Raw genomic sequence first — 23719 nt, 5'->3', positions numbered from 1 at the left:
AGACATTGTTGGTCATCCCATTTCGGGTAATGGCATTAACATGTAGCTGCTATAACTGCAAAGGCTTTCCACAAGATTTTGTAGCGCATCTGTGAAAATTTGTGCTTATTTAGTATTAGTGATGTCTGAGAATGCCTTAACATCACAATACATTTTCAGTTTTGTTTCATTGATTTAATCTCGTTGTAGTTTGGTTTTAAATATAGCTTGTTTGTTGTTGCTAAAGGAAAAACAATCGTTCAATGGTTTGTGGTATATAATGTCTGGAGGGGAATATACACCGATCAACCACCTCCTTGTTTCTACACTCACTGTTCATTTTATCAGCTCCACTTACCATATACAAGCACTTTGTAGTTCTACAATTACTGACTGTAGTCCATCTGTTTCTCTGCATGCTTTGTTAGCCCCCTTTCATGCTGTTCTTTAATGGTCAGGACTCTCCCAGGACCACTACAGAGCAGGTATTATTTAGGTGGTGGATCATTCTCAGCACTGCAGTGACACTAACATCGTGGTGGTGGTGGCAGCGTCCTGTGACCACTGATAAAGGTCTAGAAGATGACCAACTCAAACAGCAGCAATAGATGAGCGATCGTCTCTGACTTTACATCTACAAAATGGACCAACTAGGTAGGCGTGTCTAATAGGGTGGACAGTGAGTGGACACAGTATTTAAAAACTCCAGCAGCACAGCTGTGTCTGATCCACTCATCAGACACTCACAACACACACTAACACACCACCACCATGTCATTGTCACTGCAGTGCTGAGAATGATCCACCACCTAAATAATACAATTGAAGAACAGCATGAAAGGGGGCAAAGAAAAAAGGATGTAGAGAAACAGATGGACTACAGTCAGTAAGTGTAGAACTACAAAGTGCTTCTATATGGAAAGTGGAGCTGATAAAATTTACAGTGAGTGTAGAAAAATGGCTGATCAGTGTACACTTCTACGATTAAATCTTTCTCACATTGTATTTCAAAAATGTATAGACGTGAACGGAAATTAAGTTAATGGCATTAATAGTCGATAATATGATAGCTTATTTGGCCAAAGTGTGTATTTCATTTCTCCCTGTGGTCCACTAGGTGGAGACACAGTGCAATAAACCCAGCATCTTCATTTGTAGTTAAAAGGTAATAGAAACGGCAAAGTTAAAAATAAAATGTAAATGTGAAATGTAAATAATGTTAATTCAGTGTTTGAAAGGAGCTGATTGTGTCTGCTTTTCTTGTTTCTATACACCACTCTTTTTTAATTCAATAGTTATTGTTTAATTCAATAGAAAAAAGTACACTGAAATGAATAGAAGTTACAAACAAATGCAAGTTATGCACTACTTTTGTTCTCACTATATTCTAAAATATAATATCTACGATAATTGTAAGATTTTGTATTTATTTAATGTCTTGAAACATAAAGAAAATGTCTCTTTGATTTGAAACTAGTCTATTTTTAAAAGTTAATCACTGGTTTTGTGTGTTGCACTGAAAGTCTCTATGTATGAACTCCTAGGAGGTTGTATACTTTATTTACTATATCACTATGGCATGAGTATGTATAGACTTGTCCCTTGCAACCACCAGAACAATCAGCACTGCATAACTGATGTTACATAATGTTATTTGCAGGAATATATTGTAGAATAATTATACCCAGAGATTATGTGATGCAGCTTTAATACATGTCCTATTGCTACCAATTTTGAGACAGTAAAATATTTTGGAAATGTTTGTCTCCTGATTTCGGCTTTTCATTTTTGGGTAGGTGGTACAACAGTTACCAACATGTAGATTCTGCAAAGCTTGAGGGTCTTAGTGTGAGTTTTATAATCAGTAAGCAATGTACACTCACTGACCAGTTTATAAGGAATGTCGCACTATTGCCATGTAGGATCCCAACACCCTGTTCTCAGAACAGCCTCAATTCACTGTAGCATAGTTTTTACAATGTGTTTAAAACAATCCTGTGAAATTTTGGTTCTTGGTAAAATATTACAGCAAATGATCTAACTGATTTGTTTACATCTGTTGACTTGGGAGGTAAAAGTAGAGTTTAAGATTCGTTTTGATTTGTGACATGATGTATTATCATGCTGGAAGTAGCTATAATGAAACTATGCCCATACATGTATGCACATGATCAGCAACAATGCCTAAAAATATCAACCCTAAATATGTAAATGACAACACTCACAGCAGAAAACCAGGAAGACCTAAGAAAGTTAAAGAATGGAATGAAAAATGAGACGGCAGCTCAATATGAGAAAGAAGTCAGGACAACAGAAAAAAAACACTAACTTTACCTTTAATGGAAGTGGTTTGCAGCTTCTGCTTACTCAGGTCAATTATTAACAGCAAATAATCCAGCAGTTAGAATATACATTACATACTGGCACTTGGCAGACCAAAAATGGAGGAACTAAAAAAGCTGTCCAAAAGCTGGAAGTATATCGATTCCTTTGAACTTTGGATGGCAAAGTACCTTGGATGGCAAAGAAGACAACCAAATGGATTTTTGAACAAATTAAATCTAACTTCTTACTTAAAACCCCAAAATCAAACTTAAGCACGCTAGGTTTGTACACATTATGAGAAGAATCAATTCACTGGAACAGACGAGTAAGCTTGGAAGAGGACAGCCAACAACAAGATTCTTGGATATGATTAGAGGAACAATTAACAAGTCATTAAAAAGCCTGAAGACCCATATGGTCACCTCGTCTGGACGAACCTGTCTGGCCATTCTCTCCTGATCTCTGAACAACGTGTTTTTAAAAGTAAACTCTAGAGACTATTGTACTGGACAATCACAAGAGGAGTTTCTGTCATACTCATACTCCAGCCAGTCTGGCACCTATAATGCCACGATCGTTCTGATGTTTAATGGGCAGTGATAGCTCAGCGGTTAAGGTACTGGACTAGTAATCAGAAGGGTGCCGGTTCAAGAAGATATACTTTATTTGACATATATACATACACATTTGTACAGTACAATAAAATTCTTGTTTGGAAGCTGGGGTCAGAGCGCAGGGTAAGCCATAGTACGGCGCCCCTGGAGCAGACAGGGTTAAAGCACCACCACTCCCAAGCTACCACTGTTGGGCCCCTGAGCAAGCAGTAATTGTTTTGTGACATGAAAGACAACGACACTCTAAAAACAAGCATTTGTTTATGTTATTAAGCTTCTTTCAAAACGAAAAGAAGTAGACGTGTCCTGCTGATCAGAAGGTTGCCGGTTCAAGCCCCACTACTGCCAAGCTGCCACTGTTGGTCGTGTAAGTCGCTTTGGATAAAAGCGTCTGCTAAATGTTGAAACTGTAAATGTAATGAGAACAATAACTAAAGCTCTTTGTCTGTATGATTGTACACATTGCCTCCATACGTTTAGGAGTTGTACAGGTATTCCTAATAAACTGGCCGGACACATAGAAGGACAAAGAGTGAAATGGACTCTATTTTAGCATTGTAGACTGTCGTTTTGTGACAAGAAAGACGACGACTCTCCAAAAACAAGCATTTGTTTATGTGATTAAGCTTCTTTCGAAACGAAAAGAAGTAGACGTGTCCTGCTAATCAGAAAGTTGCCGGTTGAAGCCCCACCACTCCCAAGCTGCCACTGTTGGGCCCCTGAGCAAGCAATAATTGTAAGTCGCTTTGGATAAAAGCGTCTGCTAAATGCTGAAAATGTAAACGTAATGCGAACAATAACTCAATAAATGTAATGAGAACGTAATGAGAAGAAAGGGCGGTGGTAGCTCGGTGGTTAAGGTACTGGACTAGTAATTAGAAGGTTGCCGGTTCAAGCCCCACCACCACTGTTGGGCCCCTGAGCAAGGCCCTTAACCCTCAATTGATAAAAGCGTCCGCTAAATGCCGAAAATGTAAATAACTAAAGCCCTTTGTCAGAAGCTATTGTCTGTATGATTGTACACATTGCCTCCACACGTTTAGGAGTTTTAGGAGTACAGGTATTCCTAATAAACTGGCCAGACACGTAGAAGAACTATTTTAGCATTGTAGACTGTCGTTTTGTGACAAGAAAGACGACGACACTCCAAAAACAAGCATTTGTTAATGTGATTAAGCTTCTTTCGAAACGAAATAAAGTAGACGTGTCCTGCTAATCAGAAGTATTCGGTGGTGGGGGGAGATTTTCACTCAGGCGACTGGAATTTGCATCTAAATGTTGTTTGTCATCCAATGAATGATTTGACTCAACGGCTGTGGACACGCCTCAGATTAGTCAAAGATGTATCGTTACGAACAAATTAGCTCAAATGTGAAGCTAAAACCGAATTAACTGTGAACGCGGGCTGGACGGTACAGCGTACTTAACAATTTAATGTTTAATAAAAGTAGGATGAACACCTTGTTTTCACGGGGAAATCAGGAATGATTCTTCCGCTTCCCAAGAGTCTGAACAATCAAACGGAAGCTGAATTGGTAAGGATTTTGATTTAAGTACTCAATGTTCTGTCACGCTTTTGACCCGAACGTCTTGTTTGTTGCATTATTTCTTAATTTTTATATAGATCTATATTGGTAAATATTGTGTCTACATTTCTATTAATTTTCCACACCGGACACGATACAGTAACTGTGTGTTGAATTTACTGTAACGTTAGTAGCCATGGTATAGGCTACTTCAACCCGGTTGTCATGGCTGCGTCTAAAAACTCTCACTATTGTAATATATAGTGAGTCTAAATAGTGAACTCACGCGGGTACACGATGTACTGTTTCAGCGCGTCACGTACTACGATAGTGAGCGGTTTGGAACGCGACCGCATTTGTATTAATATAGAAAACCTTGCCTTATTGACTGACCAGCGCGAGCTGACTTGACAAAGCTTTACTACAGCAAGATATTCGTGAGCACATAAACCTGTGTGGATTAATAGTTTTTTATTTATTTATTTTTTTACATTTTTTACTCTTTCTGACAAGGTAAGGGGTATTTAAAATAATACTACGTGTGTCTGAGTCACTTCTTAAAGTATTATCTACAGTTAGTAAAACCTTACAAATGCTGCTTATCAATGCTGCTTCGACAGGGGAAGTCGAGTATTGGTTTCAACCCTTTCCAAAATACAGTATTGGATTACTGGTCGAGTCTGGATAAAACCGTTAAAGTGCACATAAAGCGATATAAAAAGCTTTAATGAAATGAAAATTAGAAATTAGTTGTTGAGAAAACCGTTAAAAAGCGATTATATTATAAAGTAACCGAGTGTTAAACACTCCCCCCCCCCACACACACACAGTAGTCCGACTACATACTATATATGCTACACTATATATAGTCTATACCATGGTATACAATAAAGCTCTTTAAATGTTCCACAAGCTACACAGTGTAGATAGTGTAGCCTATAGTAGGTAAGATATTCAGCTAGGTTTCCTTCTCAGTTCGTTTCCTTTCCGAGACATTTAACGTAAACAGTTTGGCAGGAAGCCCAAATGTATGTATGTATGTAAGCCTCTCCACGTGGTCGGACCTGCTGCTTCTGACAATCTGAAACACACATTCCAAAAATACCATTCTATTTACATCTGTACGTGTATAATTTGACGATCAAGCTTACTTTTAATACCTAAATCAGTCTGTAAAATAACCAGGTAGGCATATGGATTCGGAAAGGTTGTGTGTATGTGTACTATAGACTTTTTGTGTGGTGTTCTTCCTCTACTTCCTTTAAATTGAGTTCAATATAAGAGCTGAGCAGCATGACTATATATACTGCCCGATAGAGATTTGATCTTATACCATTCGTGATATAAAAATCAAAATACTGGCACAAAATTACTGAATTCCACTGTAACAAACTGCTATATGCCATTTAATTGTAAAATGAGAAAAGGGATTTAAACAGAGACCCCTAATAGAAGAACATAGTTAAAGCTGAAAATTATGACCCTTTGTAACACTTCTCTATATGTACGTATGTCAGTATATAGTCACCATTGAGTAAAATTCACTTCATCATTTCCGAACGCATTAACCCACAAAAAATCCTGCATTTTCTGAATTACCTAAAGATTAAAAGCCAAATATAGTACATTAACTTTTACTCAGCTTAAACTTGGTTTTGAACCCACCTCTAATGCCATGTACATAGCCTAATTAAGCGGGAATGGCAATAAACACAAACAAACAAAACACTTCATCATTAGGTCACAAGCATGGTTTGACATGATCTCAATAATCTATCTGGTCATTGAATTTAGAATCAGACTGTTAATTCATTAATTTCTCCTCTTCCAGCAAAGTCAAACTGGTCTTTGTGAAGAGTGTCCCAGAACAAAGTGGCTCACAAAAGCTGTGAAGGGTATTTAAAGGAACAAATTATGTTTCATTGTTTTCTTTAAAAGCTGCATTTCTTTTATTCTGTTCAAATTCAGTTATGTTGAATTAGAGAGAATAATACTTCATGCTGTTCTGGATTAGGAAAGTTGTGAATTACCAGCAAAAACTATATAACAATATTCATTCAAATGTACATTTGTCAGGTTATTATCTGCATTGTTACTAGTAAATCATACCATCATAGTAACCTCTGATCTCCCACTGCATTTTATTGCAATTTCATTAGCTGCTTTATTCCGTTCAGGGACCCAGCAACGTGACTACCCAGGACAGGGTGCCAGTCCATCGCAGGACCCCCCCCCCCCATACATAGCCATTGATGTCTGTGTAGATGCTTGGTTGTGGACTGGTGTAATAGACTTCGGCGCCACCCAAGCTCATAAAATGAATTGAAGTTTGAATTGGCAATGTCAAATGTAAATTCTGATGCATTAAAACAGACAAACAAGGCTTGTTGTGTGAGTTTAAATAAAAATTAACCTGGGTAATGCATCAAAAAAGCTGAACAAAGTATTTGTTTTAAGTGATTTTTACCTGTTAGAGGACTGGGCAATGCCTTTCATAAAAACTTAATTCTAAGTCTGTCGGATATTTAGATTTGGTGGTTTTGTTCATGTACTCTGACTTCATTAGCTCATTTGTCAAGTTGAAGTACCAGATGATCCTTCATGGTTCTTGAAGGTTGGACTACTAAGCAAATCTGATGTTAAAGAATTGAGGTCTGGTTGAAAAACAAGGCCTCGGTGGCTAGAGATCAAGCCGAGGCCTTCAAGAGCCGGGGCTGCATAATGATGGCTGGCCGATGAATAGTGTGCCTTGTTCAAAGTGAATACATACTACAAGACTTGTTCATGCACAGATGTAAGGAACGGCAGCATGTTTGCCATATGTCACACCGGGGCTGCAGAAACCGAACAATCGTGAACCGGATTTTTGTTTCCTGAATGAATTGGACATAAATTACTACAACATCGAAACTATATTAAAACGTAGGACGGCAAGGGGGGTAGAATGGGTACCACAGAGCAGCGTGGGTCCTGGGGACCTGGATTCAATCCTATCAATCACTTTCTGTCTGTTAAGGATTTGCATGTACAGTCTGTCTATGTTTACCTTATGAAACATGCAGACGTTGGATTGGCTGTTTAAAATGACCTATAGGTGGAATTGTGTAAATGTGTGTGTGGTGCCTTGCATAACTGGGACCTGGAAAAAAATTCCCTCCCAAACCTCCAAAGAAAGTGCAGAAGGTGAATTGGCATCTATTAAATACGGGCTTAAAATCAGTCTGTTCCAGCCCAGGTGGCGCAGCGGATAATCCGCTCGCACACCAGCGGCAAGATTCTGAAACTCCCGGGTTCGAATCCCGCCTCTGCTACCGGACGGCTGGGCGCTCTCTAGCAGGCAAAAATTGGCTTCCATTCTGCAGGGTGGGAAAGACCGGACAAAGGGTGGGATTATCAAAGCTGTGAAAGGATTTTGGTTGCGGAGAACGAAGCCGACCTCACACGCAAATCCACCAAGTATGGGAAAATAAGAAGGCGCACACATCAGTGGGATTGTGTGTCAGGAGAATAGACACCCTCCTTGGACGCCGTCGGGGTCCTCAGCAACGGATTGGCTAAATTGGGAGAAAAAGAGGGAAAATGCAATCTGATCATTCAGTTCCTCACATCTTAATTAAACGTAACACTAAGGAGAAGTCTATGACAAGAACAGGAAACAGGTTGATTTTGCCTTAATACTTCATGGGCCCATATGTCTCCACACTGTTGTGAAGGACTTATCCTCAGGTGTTGAAAGCGTTTGGCTGCTGTTGTTGCTGCTGAAGGCAGCAAAACCAGTTACAACCAGTTTAGGGGGCTATTACATATCTGAAGCCATTTATTGTGCCAAATATTCAAACCTAAAGAAAACAGGGTGAGGTGAATGCTTTACATTCATAGCACTGTAAATCACAAGATTTAAGTTTGCTTCAAATCTTGGCTTTACTAAGACGTGGGGGAGGGGGGTGTACAATTTGTGTGTGTGTGTTTTTCTTTTTATTGTTCCTTGGTTGAATTGTTTAAATCTTCAGATATCATTCAGATTATTTTGTTCTTTACATGACCTGATTTTTTGTGTTTGGACGTTCTGTACTCGTGTAATCATTTCCTGAATTGCCTGTAGGTACAACAATGTGATTCATATCAAGATTAAGAAATGGTTGTTGATGGAAGGGGAAGAGAAAGGGGGGTTTAAAGATAAATGAGGAACATTTAAACAGACAAAGTTTGTGGTATTCTTTTAATTATAAATATCTTTTTATTACATGTTGTATGATTTTTGGCAACAGATACAGTTGTTGCTTTGAATGAGATACATAATTAAATAATGCACACATCTAAATCAAGTGAATTAAAGCTTTCCAAATGTCTGCGGCGGAGTGTTATGCTTTTATAGATGAATTACAGTGCAACAGGTTCATTTATGCTAAAAAACAGGCTGAGGGGCCTCTACCCTATTTCAATGACACAGCTGGATAAAGCAGGTGTTTATTTGAGATGTGTTTTTCAATACACAGGGGTACGATACATAGTTTTGTGTATTAATAATACATGGGAAAACAATGAGTCTGTGCGATTTTGGCCTGGAACCCTTGATGGTGTTATATTTATGATAATCACAACCAGTTGTTTTGAATCAAATCTGCTTTCTAGGTTTTTCTTTGCAAATCCTCGCTCAAGCTGGCTGAACAGGTTTCTGCTTGGCACGTTACCAGGTATAATCGTATCAGATTTCTCGTCTTGCAGTTTTATTCAACCATATACAGTGTATCACAAAAGTGAGTACACCCCTCACATTTCTGCAAATATTTTATTATATCTTTTCATGGGACAACACTATAGAAATAAAACTTGGATATAACTTAGAGTAGTCAGTGTACAACTTGTATAGCAGTGTAGATTTACTGTCTTCTGAAAATAACTCAACACACAGCCATTAATGTCTAAATAGCTGCAACATAAGTGAGTACACCCCACAGTGAACATGTCCAAATTGTGCCCAAAGTGTCAATATTTTGTGTGACCACCATTATTATCCAGCACTGCCTTAACCCTCCTGGGCATGGAATTCACCAGAGCTGCACAGGTTGCTACTGGAATCCTCTTCCACTCCTCCATGATGACATCACGGAGCTGGTGGATGTTAGACACCTTGAACTCCTCCACCTTCCACTTGAGAATGCGCCACAGGTGCTCAATTGGGTTTAGTCCATCACCTTTACCTTCAGCTTCCTCAGCAAGGCAGTTGTCATCTTGGAGGTTGTGTTTAAGGTCGTTATCCTGTTGGAAAACTGCCATGAGGCCCAGTTTTCGAAGGGAGGGGATCATGCTCTGTTTCAGAATGTCACAGTACATGTTGGAATTCATGTTTCCCTCAATGAACTGCAGCTCCCCAGTGCCTGCAGCACTCATGCAGCCCAAGACCATGATGCTACCACCACCATGCTTGACTGTAGGCAAGATACAGTTGTCTTGGTACTTCTCACCAGGGCGCCGCCACACATGCTGGACACCATCTGAGCCAAACAAGTTTATCTTGGTCTCGTCTGACCACAGGGCATTCCAGTAATCCATGTTCCTGGACTGCTTGTCTTCAGCAAACTGTTTGCTGGCTTTCTTGTGCGTCAGCTTCCTTCTGGGATGACGACCATGCAGACCGAGTTGATGCAGTGTGCGGCGTATGGTCTGAGCACTGACAGGCTGACCTCCCACGTCTTCAACCTCTGCAGCAATGCTGGCAGCACTCATGTGTCTATTTTTTAAAGCCAACCTCTGGATATGACGCCGAACACGTGGACTCGACTTCTTCGGTCGACCCTGGCGAAGCCTGTTCCGAGTGAAACCTGTCCTGGAAAACCGCTGTATGACCTTGGCCACCATGCTGTAGCTCAGTTTCAGGGTGTTAGCAATCTTCTTATAGCCCAGGCCATCTTTGTGGAGAGCAACAATTCTATTTCTCACATCCTCAGAGAGTTCTTTGCAATGAGGTGCCATGTTGAATATCCAGTGGCCAGTATGAGAGAATTGTACCCAAAACACCAAATTTAACAGCCCTGCTCCCCATTTACACCTGGGACCTTGACACATGACACCAGGGAGGGACAACGACACATTTGGGCACAATTTGGACATGTTCACTGTGGGGTGTACTCACTTATGTTGCCAGCTATTTAGACATTAATGGCTGTGTGTTGAGTTATTTTCAGAAGACAGTAAATCTACACTGCTATACAAGCTGTACACTGACTACTCTAAGTTATATCCAAGTTTCATGTCTATAGTGTTGTCCCATGAAAAGATATAATAAAATATTTGCAGAAATGTGAGGGGTGTACTCACTTTTGTGATACACTGTATATGCGTTCAACCATGCATACGCAGTATATGTACTCATATATACACCGATGAACCATAACATTAAAACCACCTCCTTGTTTCTACACTCACTGTCCATTTTATCAGCTCCACTTACCATATAGGAGCACTTTGTAGTTCTACAATTACTGACTGTAGTCCATCTGTTTCTCTGCGTACTTTGTTAGCCTCCGTTCATGCTGTTCTTCAATGGTTAGGACTCTCTCAGGACCACTACAGAGCAGGTATTATTTAGGTGGTGGATCATTCTCAGCCCTGCAGTGACAAATGTAAAGTCAGAGACGATCGCTCATCTATTGCTGCTGTTTGAGTCGGTCATCTTCTAGACCTTCATCAGTGGTCACAGGACGCTGCCCATGAGGCGCTGTTGGCTGGATATACTTTTCTCAGTCCAGCAGGGACAGTGAGGTGTTTAAAAACTCCAGCAGTGCTACTGTGTCTGATCCACTCTTACCAGCACAACACACACTAACACATCACCACCATGACAGTGTCACTGCAGTGCTGAGAATGATCCACCACCCAAATAATACCTGCTCTGTGGTGGTCCTGGGAGAGTCCTGACCATTGAAGAACAGCATGAAAGGTGGCAAACAAAGCATACAGAGAAACAGATGGACTACAGTCAGTAATTGTAGAACTACAAAGTGCTCCTATATGGTAAGTGGAGCTGATAAAATGAACAGTGTGTGTAGAAACAAGGAGGTGGTTTTAATGTTATGGCTGATCAATGTATATAATAGCAAATAGCAATTTTGAGAACGTAAGTTGATGTCATTTTGAGGTCAGTTATTGAACCCCCAGTCTCACTACTTAGTGAAACATCCTTTTGCTGTGATGACCTTTAATGAGTGGTTTCACTAAGTGCTAACAAGCTTCTGAAACCTCACGTGCAACTCCTTTTTTCTTTTTTAAATCACACCAAAGATTTGATTGGATTTAAATACTAAGACTATGTACGCCACTCTGGAATATTCCAGGACTGATTAGATTCCACCCTAACCAAGCTTTGGTTGACTTGGAAGTGTGCTCAGTGGGATCACATTTACATTTACATTTACATTTTCGGCATTTAGCAGACGCTTTTATCCAAAGCGACTTACAGTTGTGACAGTATACAGTCTAAGCAATTGAGGGTCAAGGGCCTTGCTCAAGGGCCCAACAGTGGCAACCTGGTAGTGGTGAGGCTTGAACCGGCAACCTTCTGAATTCTGGACCAGTACCTTAACCACTAGGCTACACTGCCGATCACTGTATTGCTGGTGTTACCATCAAGATTCACAAAAGACATAACATTCCTTTTTAAAATGCTTTGGTATTTCAGTTACAGTCAAGACTGCTCATTTCTGCAGCAGAACAACCTCCCGACTGACCCACCTCCATGCTTGACCGTGAGGAGGGTATTCTCCTGGCTATAAGCCTTGTATTTCTCAACAAACCGCTGATCCGTATGGCCGAACAGTTCCAGTTTTGATACATCACTGGAAAGGACTGTGTCCCAGAACACAGCAACACTGCCACTGATCATGTTGTCCCAGCATTCAACTCCCAGTCCTCTTAAGGTTTTACACTGGGATTATTTTTCATTGTCCTGATAAGATTACTAAAACCCATAGATTAAATTTTAGTCTCTAATTCAATACAAAGACAGACAGGTTGGGGGTCCTTGTCCCTGTTGCTAAAAAGCACCCCCATAGCATGATGCTGCCACCACCATGTTTTACAGTAAGGATGGTATTTAGCCAGGTGATGTGTGCACTGGTTGTTTATCGCCAAACATAGCGCTTGCTGTCTTGCCCAAGAGAGTTCATTTTCCATCTCGTTGAGCACAAAAATATTGCATCTTGTCACTCTGTTATAAAATCCTGATTTTCTTACTGCTGCATAGGTTGTCTGTTCTCACACAGGACATTCAGAGTTTCTTTAAAGGGACTGTTGTACACTCTACCCACGATGCGTTGCGATTCACGATATTCGGTTCACGATACGTTTTTTTCCCGATTTTTATTTTTAACTGAAATTGAAGACAAATTATGACAGTTTCCTTTTATTATTTCTTTTAAAAAAGAAAATACTGTATTTGTGATTATAGTTTATTTATCTAAATAATAAATGTCCTTTTATTTCTGAGGTAGGTACAAACTATGCAAAATAATTTGTAATTAAGCCCAATCTGGCTGAAAAACCCCGAATTTGGCAACCAGGCATATAGCGCCAGTGACGTAAACAAGGCAAGGTGTATAGCGCTAGTGCCCTCTGCTGTTTAAAGTGAATATCGATTCAATTTACATGACAATCGTGGTATTTTTGAATCGGTTATTAACTGTATTGGGGCGAATCGTTACATCCCTAGACTGTTGTGTTTCTTTTTATTTCCCTGACCAAGGTCCTTTATGTTTGGCCAGCTGTAGAGAGTCTGTGTCAAGCTTCTACCATTTCAGAATGATTAATGATTGAGACACTGTTGTCCTTAAAACCTTAGATATTATTTTATATCCTTACCCTGATCTATGACTTGCCACAGTTAGAATTTGGAAATTCACTGACAGTTTGTTGGGGTTTAGGGGTTTTGGACTATGCCCAATCAGTTCAAATTTGGACTGTCACAGCGCCCAGGTGGCGCAGCGGGATATACCGCTAGCACATCAGTGCCGAGATTTTAAACTAGACAGACCGAAACTCGGCATTGCCACCGGTCGGCTGGACGCCATCTGCAGCAGACATGTTTCTGCTAGGGCGGGATGACCGGACTATGTGGGTGAGGTCTTTAAATGCTGTGTAAGGACCCTGATTAGCAGATAGAGAGGCGCCTGTGCAGAATGCATGGGTGAAAAAGGGTTCCGCTAAGGGCTGCGTGTGGGTCAGAGGAGGCGTGAGCAGCGATATACTCGCCTCAACTGCAATCAGGAATCCCCCAGCAGCGGAAGACAAATTGACTACTACACTAAATTGGGGAAAATGGGAAAAAACGGATAAATAAAGTAGAAAAAATGGACTGTCACTGCAAAGACAAAACTCAACTCTTAAAATTAGAGATGGGACGATCGGGGTTTTGGGCACCGATTCTGATCTGCGATTTCCTTTCAGGGACATCGGCCGATATCCGATTGCGATCGGGGGGGGGGGTAAATAAAATAAATACACTTAAAAAGAGCCTCACATTGAAGATAAACCGGAGCAGCGCGCGCGCGCGTGTGTGTGCGCGCCTTTAGAAGAGACGCTTTGTTCACTGTATCGCTATAAGTGATTCATTGATTCACGAGTCATTTTTCGCGAAGCGTAAGTTTCTCTTCTCAGTTATCTCTCCGTGTTTACTGTTATTAATTAAATGTCGTGTTTTTAAATAAACACCAACTACTACAGAACATTTTGTGTGACTCTCTTACATTAAAAAGCTTCATTAAAAAGCTTAATTAAACTGCTATTACCACAGATCTGTAACTGAGTCAGACTCGTTCCGTCTAAGGAGCTAAAAGTTCAGCAGATGATCCTGAACTAACGAATTTGGTAATGAATAAACTTTTGCCTCTGATTGGCTCTGTAACGTCTTCTGTTCTCATCTACATCACAAGTAAGAACCGCTTACGATTTACCAAAGTGAACCAGGAGTTTATATAACGTGCTGATAGAATCGACTCAGATGTGACCGGGTTGAATGATCTTTTTAAAGTAAATATTACAATCAGCAAAATTACATCATATGTATGATGCACAACGTTAATGATGTTATTTTAGGTCATGAAGAGCTTTCACTGTGGTTTCTGTACGATTGTTGATGAATGGTGATGTGATGGTTGGAGCGTCGTAGCTCAAAGTCTGGAACAATCCACTAAGCTGTTAACTTAACGTGATCTTTATATATCACACGATCGGATCGGCTACTTTCGCCGATCGCCGATAGCATATTTTGATTAAAAATCGGCCGATACCGATTCATAGCCGATCGATCGTCCCATCTCTACTTAAAATGTTTTCAGTTTATTAATGATTGGTTGATTAGGTGTCGATTGATGGATAAAGGTTATTACTATTATTATAAAATAAACATGAATTCACATACAAATGGAACATGCTCTTTATGTTGCTTATTAGCTTGACCCGGACTCATCTTTTTTTGCATTTTAAATCTATTATCATTAGTAAAACATGCTTTAAGACTTAAACAACATGTGTTCACAGAGCAGAAGGTGCTGACACAGAGGCGTGAGCGTGTATTAACACTGCAGCCGTGGAATCAGCTGGTTTGGCTCGCAATCAGTTCTTTAAGGGCTTTTGGCACGGTGTTGCTGCAGCCCTGTCAAACAGTACAATACTGAGCAGTAATCTGTGCCCTGGTAGTGTACCCATGTAACATTTAACTGATTATGATCTATCTCTCCAACCCCCCAATTTAGAAGATTTAATGCAGGACAGCAAAAGTGACAGCGGCAATATGCTTCTATTTTGCATACACTATATGGACAAAAGTATAAGGACAGCCCTTGAAATGACTTTTAGGTAACTTAGCCTCACATTTTGGTGAACAGGTGTGTAACACCAATAATTGAATATATATTTTAGACTTGGCAGTTTTAACTTACCTTGCAGCCATGAAAATGAAAATATAAAATGGACCAAAATATAAAGACAAGATAAAATAAACAGACTGAAACATTGTACCTATTTTGCCATTAAATAACACGTGTGAAACGGCGTTAAAACCTAAATGAATCAAATAAATAAATTTTAACTTTGTGGCAACCATTTGAAAAACATCCAGAAAGCTTGATCAGTTTGGTATAATGGAACTTCGGTGACCTGCTCATGACTTGAAACAGCGATTGCAAGCCTGGCCTTCTCGTCTAACATCGGTACTTCTTCACAAATGCTCCCCTGTGAGGCTAAAAAATGTCGGCAGTTAACTGATAACCAGAATCTAAAACATCGCTGCTCAGGTGGCGCAGAGGTAAAATACGCTAGCACACCGGAGCTGGGATTTCGAATACACCGTATCAAATCTCAGCTCTGCCACCCGGCTGGGTTGGGCGGCTACATGTACAACGATTGGCTGTTGTTCACAGGGTGGGATGAGCCGGACCAGGGTTCCTCATAACGATCACTCATCTATTGCTGCTGTTTGAGTCGGTCATCTTCGAGACCTTCATCAGTGGTCACAGGACGCTGCCCATGGGGCACTGTTGGCTGGATATTTTTGGTTGCTGTACTATTCTCAGTCCGGCAGGGACAGTGAGGTGTTCAAAAACTCCAGCAGCGCTGCTGTGTCTGATCCACTCATACCAGCACAACACACACTAACACACCACCACCATGTCAGTGTCATTGCAGTGCTGAGAATGATAGACTACCCAAATAATACCTGCTCTGTAGTGGTCCTGACCATTGAAGAACAGCATGAAAGGGGGCTAACAAAGCATGCAGAGGAACAGATAGACTACAGTCAGTAATTGTAGAACTACAAAGTGCTCCTATGTGGTAAGTGGAGCTGATAAAATGGACAGTGAGTGTAGAAACAAGGAGGTGGTTTTAATGTTATGGCTGATTGGTGTATAATATACATTCATATTTTTTCTGTTAGGGTTAAATGCATCTGTAAACTGAGATAATGCGCTAAAGTGCATTTAATATCAGCGGTTGTACAGACTGCAGCTTTGCTCTCAATTGGAATCGAGTGTCAGCTGTTGAAAATCAATAAAAATTAGTTCTTCAACCAACAGCTTTAATCGAACAATGACGACTTTGTCAGTTATTGGTGAACTGGTTAATCATTAATGTCCCTAGCTCATATAATTGAATGGACGTGAATTCCCACAAGCGTAGATCCACAAGTGCGGAGTGAACAAGCGCTCAGACTCCATACTGACGCTACACAGCTCACGTTTGTGATTTTAACACATGACTGTTCCATTCTTCATTTTTTATTTAAATCAGCTCAATGCATATCTGGGGAGATTCGGACCCGGATCTTGGCATAATGGGTTACTGTAAATGACCACTGCACCACATAAGCGCTCATATTATTGATTTTAATATTGTACTTATTGTACTTAATGTACTTTTGGGACTGCACGGTGGCTTGGTGGGTAGCACTGTTGCCTCACAGCAAGAAGGTCCTAGATTCGATTCCCAGGTGGAGCGGTCCGGGTCCTTTCTTTTTTTTAATTTTCTATTTTTCCAACCTCCTCCCCCCCCCCCCCCCCATTTTCTCCCCTAATTTTCTCCCCTAATTTAGTCGTGTCCAATTACCCTGATTGCATCCTCCACTGATTCAACCCTCCACCGCTGACCTCAACTGACACACGCCCCCTCCGACACGTGCTCAGTACAGACTGGATTTTTTTACCCACACGAGTCGAGTTCATTTAAATATATCCTGATCAACACTGTGCACGGAGAGCCACACCCTGATCAGCATTATTCCTCAGCCCTGTGCAGGCGCCATCAGTCAGCCAGTAGGAGTCGTAATTGCACCAGTTATGAGGACCCATGATCCGGCTTGCCCCTAACGCTATGAACAACAGCCAATCGTTGTTCATGCAGCCGCCCAGCCCAGCCGGGTGGCAGAGCTGAGTTTCGATATGATGTATTCGAAAACCCAACTCTGGTGTGCTGGTGTATTTTACCACTACGCAGCGGCTGGTCCGGGTCCTTTCTGTGTGGAGTTTGCATGTTCTTTCTGTGTCTGTGTGGGTTTTATTTGGGAGCTCCGGTTTCCTCCCACAGTCCAAAAACATGCAAGTGAGGTGAATTGGAGAGGCAAAATTGTCCATGACTGTGTTTGACATTAAACTTGTGAACTGATGAATCTTGTGTAACCTGTAACCACCTGTCATGTCATGAATGTAACCAAAGTGTGTAAAACATGACGTTATTTTGGTCATTTAAATACTAAGTAGTGTATTTTATATGTTGCTTTGATTGGTGTCTTATTAATACAATTAAAATACTCTCCAGCCATAAAGAACAAAACATTCACACGTTATCACGATTATTAAATGGTACAGATTCTGTTTTTCCAGTTTTAATCCTTACTATTCAAATCTTGAGTATCATCTCTTACTAGAAACAGCGTCACCTCAACTCTGTCACGGTTCATGATCTCACTGTCCACTTTTTCAACATGCAATACCCGCATCATTTGCATTATCTGTTACCATCAGTCCATTTGTTTTGCTAAGACAACAGCTTCCAAATTTCTCCACAGCTGCCAGTTGATATTTAAATTAGCAGTGAAGTATTGCAACAGTGCCATACAGAGAGAGAGAGAGAGAGAGAGAGAGAGAGAGAGTCTGTACTGTGCCGAAATATTATTTAGAAAAAGTTACATACCCATAACACGAAATTACCAGTTTGCCAAAGATGCAATTTCGACTTGAATAGCATTTTTGCCATTGGATGCAGAATGAAATAGTGGGAATTACATTTTATATTATATGTATTAATATGTGTCCACTGATCAGCCGTAACATTAAAACCACCTCCTTGTTTCTACTCTCACTGTCCATTTTATCAGCTCCACTTACCATATAGAAGCACTTTGTAGTTCTACAATTACTGACTGTAGTCCATCTAATTCTCTACATACCTTTTAAGCCTGCTTTCACCTTGTTCTTCGATGGTCAGGATCCCCACAGGACCACCACAGAGCAGGTATTATTTAGGTGGTGGATCATTCTCAGCACTGCAGTGACACTGATAAGGTGGTGGTGTGTTAGTGTGTGTTGTGCTGGTATGAGTGGATCAGACACAGCAATGCTGATGGAGTTTTTAAATACCGTGTCCTCTCACTGTCCACTCTATTAGACACTCCTACCTAGTTGGTCCACCTTGTAGATGTAAAGTCAGAGACGATTGCTCATCTATTGCTGCTGTTTGAGTCGGTCATTTTCTAGACCTTCATCAGTGGTCACAGGACGCTGCCCACGGGGCGCTGTTGGCTGGATATTTTTGGTTGTTGGACTATTCCCAGTCCAGCAGTGACAGTGAGGTGTTTAAAAACTCCATCAGCGCTGCTGTGTCTGATCCACTCATATCAGCACAACAAATAATACCTGCTCGGTGGTGGTCCTGTGACCATTGAAGAGAGTAAAAGCAGGTTAAAAAAAAGTATGTAGAGAAATAGATGGACTACAGTCAGTAATTGTAGAACCAGAAAGTGCTTCTATATGGTAAATGGAGCTGATAAAATGGACAGTAAGCGTAAAAAACAAGGAGGTGGTTTTAATGTTATCGCTGATCAGTAGGGATGTCCCGATCACGTTTTTTTGTTCCCGTTCCCGATCTTTAATTTTAATCCCGAGCCGATACCGATTCTCAAACCGATACTTGTATTTTCTAGATATTGTCTAGATAAGAACTAGATAATACTGTTCACACAGTGCACACTTCAAGTACATTACAGTTATTCAAATTAATCCAATGTACGTACATGTTTAACAACTGAATAGCTCTGCAGTGCTGTAGGAAAAATATTGCCTGCATCCAAGCTATTGCTTAATGTTCTTTTACAAAATAAAAGTAAACAAACCTAGTGCAGCATTGTAGTAAAAATGAAGTGAGATAATTACAGTTTCACTTTGAACTTTATATTCAAAGAACATAATTTTGTTTAATGCAGTGATACACTAAAAATGAACAAAAATCTCCACTCACAAGTGGTGTAGCAGCTTAACTTGAATATAAAAAAACAAAGAAGTTACTTAACAGCATTACAGTAAAACCTGAATACCAAAATAAAATGGAAAGTCACTCTTTTGTTATAAAGGAAAGCCAGTTCTTAAAGTGCTTGTATTGTGACAATGGTTTGATGGACGTTTCTATGCAAAGTGAGTGTGTTTTGTCCCTTTGGGGCTTCCATAGTGCATGGAATAGCGTGCTCGGCTCTAGCTGTCCGCAATTCAGTACAGTAACAGAAGAAGTTAATAAAGTGTTTTGCTCCCGACAATTTGTGAATATAGCGTGTATTTATTTCTTTATTAAGCAAGTGCATCGCTACGACGCTCGGTTACATAACTAAGCCAATCGGAGAGCTTGATACTGAGATGTCGTTCAGTCTTGTAACACGTAAACTCGTAAAAGCTTTATGTTATGGTCCTGAAGTTTTCATTCTCGGATTAAAAGTTATTGTTTTGTAAACCGGTGTGATCCTCGACTCACACACCATATAAACAGTAAAATTCTACAGTAATGAACGCAGCTCTGCTCCTACCGCCTCGTGAAACGCTCACATTACAGACATTACACCGCTGTTGGACTCGTTTCACTTTCCAATTTAAAGTATTTCCACACAGCGGACATGCTGACGTAAAACAAAAGATCGGGTTATGATCGGCATTAGTAAAGCCGATTTCCGATCAGTTAAAAATGCCTTGATCGGCCCCGATTCCGATCTTTGAGATCGGATCGGGACATCCCTACTGATCAGTGTATATATATGAAATATTTGGTACCCAGTCTGTAGTGAGTGTGAGACAGATAGCATGATATCATCAACTTTGGTATTTTATAGCTCTGGCAGTGTTTTTCTGACCCTAATTATGCAGCAGAATACTTCATGGTAGCTGCCAGGGTCATGCTGCTTCACCAAAAGATAAGATCTGTGTAATAACACTACTATTAGATATAAACCCGCATAGCTTGTCATGTTTTAAATCCTGTTGATTATTCTCTATCAGTCAGTCTGTCAAACGGTGCCTCAATGGAACATGTTGTACTTTCCACTTAGGCAATGCATATAAAATGAGAAATATTTTTACTAGAAGCACTTTGTAGCTCACGTTAGCCAACGCCATGTAACGGTATGCAGTAAAATTGTGAGACCTCGCATCCCGTTCGAAAACACAGCACTGATAGAATGCTGCGGATCATAAACTCAGGTGCCTACTTCAGTCACCCTGTATTTAATATGGAAATGCTCTAATTAAAATACTTGAGTTGTTTTTGTGCAGCTCTTCTGATAATGACTTTGTAGAACAGGTCGATCCGGACTTGATCATGAGGTATTAAAGAGGAACCGACATGTTTCGTTCTCAACCTAAATAACGTATAATGCTAAAGCATTAAAACAGTGTCACCGACCAATAACTACGCAAGTTGTAAGGTAAATTACGATTTTATAGTTACCTAATGTTTAAAACAATATTTACCTGCTGTGGCTGAACATTGTCTAATGTTACAGAGCTACATTACTAACTAAGCTAACTAGTATTGCATTTGGACATAAATGAACAGTGAAGTGAAGCTTTATTTAGCTTTATTTAGTGCTGTTGGACGATTTTCCTGCTCTGATTTTTTGCTTGAACTTTAATGAATGATTTCAGCCTACACATGGCTGTAAAGCCAAAAGCAAACAAGATATGATTGATTCAATATGTATAAAGCTCACAGGACAAAGAATTATGCTTGACTGCTTTCGAAAAATCTCAGTCTCAAATCGTTTTCTAATACGGCGCTGACGTTACGGTCCAGTGTTTAACCAAATAGGCCGTAATTGACTAGTTGGCCATCTGCACAGACATGTTTGGCTGATGTCTGGTGGAAGTGGGTGGCTAAACAGTCTAAAATAATGAGGGTTGCATCAGGAAGGGTCCCGATTATCTTTTTGCATGTAGCTTTGAAAACTTTGTTATGCATTTATATTACTTAAATCATGACGGAGCTACTACACATTACAATCACAAATGAAGGCTTTTTAGTGTTTTTGTGCATCATGATCGAGTAAAAAGATGAAACTCTTATTATCTTACAATCAAACACTATTGTTGTCAGGAAAAGCTTTAACATACTGAATGCATCTTCATTCTGTGGTTAGTACGTGTAGGTAACGCTCGTTATTAACTGTGGACCGCCAGCTGCTGTGTAAAATCCACATTCTTAATGTTGAACTGGTTCTGCTGACTGTTTGTTCATCTTACTCATCTATTTTGTAGGTAGTGACAGGAGGAACATGATTTCTGTCTGTCTATCTACCTTTCTGTCTGTCTGTTCATCTGTCCGTCTGTCTATCTATCTGTCTATCTGTCTGTCTTATCTACCTTATCCATCTTATGTATCTATCTGTCTATCTATCCACCTGTCTGATTGTTTATCTATCTATCTATCTATCTATCTATCTATCTATCTATCTGTCTATCTGTCTATCTATCTGTCTATCTGTCTATCTATCTATCTATCTATCTGTCTATCTGTCTATCTATCTGTCTATCTGTCTATCTATCTATCTATCTATCTATCTATCTATCTATCTATCTATCTATCTATCTATCTATCTATCTATGTACTTAATGTACTTTTGGGACTGCACGGTGGCTTGGTGGGTAGCACTGTTGCCTCACAGCAAGAAGGTCCTAGATTCGATTCCCAGGTGGAGCGGTCCGGGTCCTTTCTTTTTTTAATTTTCTATTTTTCCAACCTCCCCCCCCCACCCCCCCAAATTTTCTCCCCTAATTTAGTCGTGTCCAATTACCCTGATTGCATCCTCCACTGATTCAACCCTCCACCGCTGACCTCAACTGACACACGCCCCCTCCGACACGTGCTCAGTACAGACTGGATTTTTTTACCCACACGAGTCGAGTTTAAATATATCCTGATCAACACTGTGCATGGAGAGCCACACCCTGATCAGCATTATTCCTCAGCCCTGTGCAGGCGCCATCAGTCAGCCAGTAGGAGTCGTAATTGCACCAGTTATGAGGACCCATGATCCGGCTTGCCCCTAACGCTATGAACAACAGCCAATCGTTGTTCATGCAGCCGCCCAGCCCAGCCCAGCCGGGTGGCAGAGCTGAGTTTCGATACGATGTATTCGAAAACCCAACTGGTGTGCTGGTGTATTTTACCACTGTGCAGCGGCTGGTCCGGGTCCTTTCTGTGTGGAGTTTGCATGTTCTTTCTGTGTCTGTGTGGGTTTTATTTGGGAGCTCCGGTTTCCTCCCACAGTCCAAAAACATGCAAGTGAGGTGAATTGGAGAGGCAAAATTGTCCATGACTGTGTTTGACATTAAACTTGTGAACTGATGAATCTTGTGTAACCTGTAACCACCTGTCATGTCATGAATGTAACCAAAGTGTGTAAAACATGATGTTATTTTGGTCATTTAAATACTAAGTAGTGTATTTTATATGTTGCTTTGATTGGTGTCTTATTAATACAATTAAAATACTCTCCAGCCATAAAGAACAAAACATTCACACGTTATCACGATTATTAAATGGTACAGATTCTGTTTTTCCAGTTTTAATCCTTACTATTCAAATCTTGAGTATCATCTCTTACTAGAAACAGCGTCACCTCAACTCTGTCACGGTTCATGATCTCACTGTCCACTTTTTCAACATGCAATACCCGCATCATTTGCATTATCTGTTACCATCAGTCCATTTGTCCATTGAAGACAACAGCTTCCAAATTTCTCCACAGCTGCCAGTTGATATTTAAATTAGCAGTGAAGTATTGCAACAGTGCCATACAGAGAGAGAGAGAGAGAGAGAGAGAGAGAGAGAGAGAGAGTCTGTACTGTGCCGAAATATTATTTAGAAAAAGTTACATACCCATAACACGAAATTACCAGTTTGCCAAAGATGCAATTTCGACTTGAATAGCATTTTTGCCATTGGATGCAGAATGAAATAGTGGTAATTACATTTTATATTATATGTATTAATATGTGTCCACTGATCAGCCGTAACATTAAAACCACCTCCTTGTTTCTACTCTCACTGTCCATTTTATCAGCTCCACTTACCATATAGAAGCACTTTGTAGTTCTACAATTACTGACTGTAGTCCATCTAATTCTCTACATACCTTTTAAGCCTGCTTTCACCCTGTTCTTCGATGGTCAGGATCCCCACAGGACCACCACAGAGCAGGTATTATTTAGGTGGTGGATCATTCTCGGCACTGCAGTGACACTGACATGG

General features: G+C 40.3%; 1 protein-coding gene across 1 annotated transcript in view; it reads left to right on the top strand.

Annotated features, from left to right (window-relative positions):
• The first annotated feature begins 4323 nt into the window (after positions 1-4323).
• arid3a (AT-rich interactive domain 3A) overlaps positions 4324-23719 on the top strand; it is a 93676-nt gene continuing 74280 nt past the window's right edge. Inside the window, exon 1 of the mRNA XM_063012941.1 lies at positions 4324-4453. The gene's annotated coding sequence lies outside the window, so the exon portion shown is untranslated. The remainder of the gene's footprint in view (positions 4454-23719) is intronic.

The sequence above is a fragment of the Trichomycterus rosablanca genome, chromosome 17 (genome assembly GCF_030014385.1).
Source record: "Trichomycterus rosablanca isolate fTriRos1 chromosome 17, fTriRos1.hap1, whole genome shotgun sequence".
Classification (NCBI taxonomy): domain Eukaryota; kingdom Metazoa; phylum Chordata; class Actinopteri; order Siluriformes; family Trichomycteridae; genus Trichomycterus; species Trichomycterus rosablanca.
The sequence above is the reverse complement of the archived record's forward strand: the minus strand, read 5'-3'. Positions and strand labels throughout refer to the sequence as shown.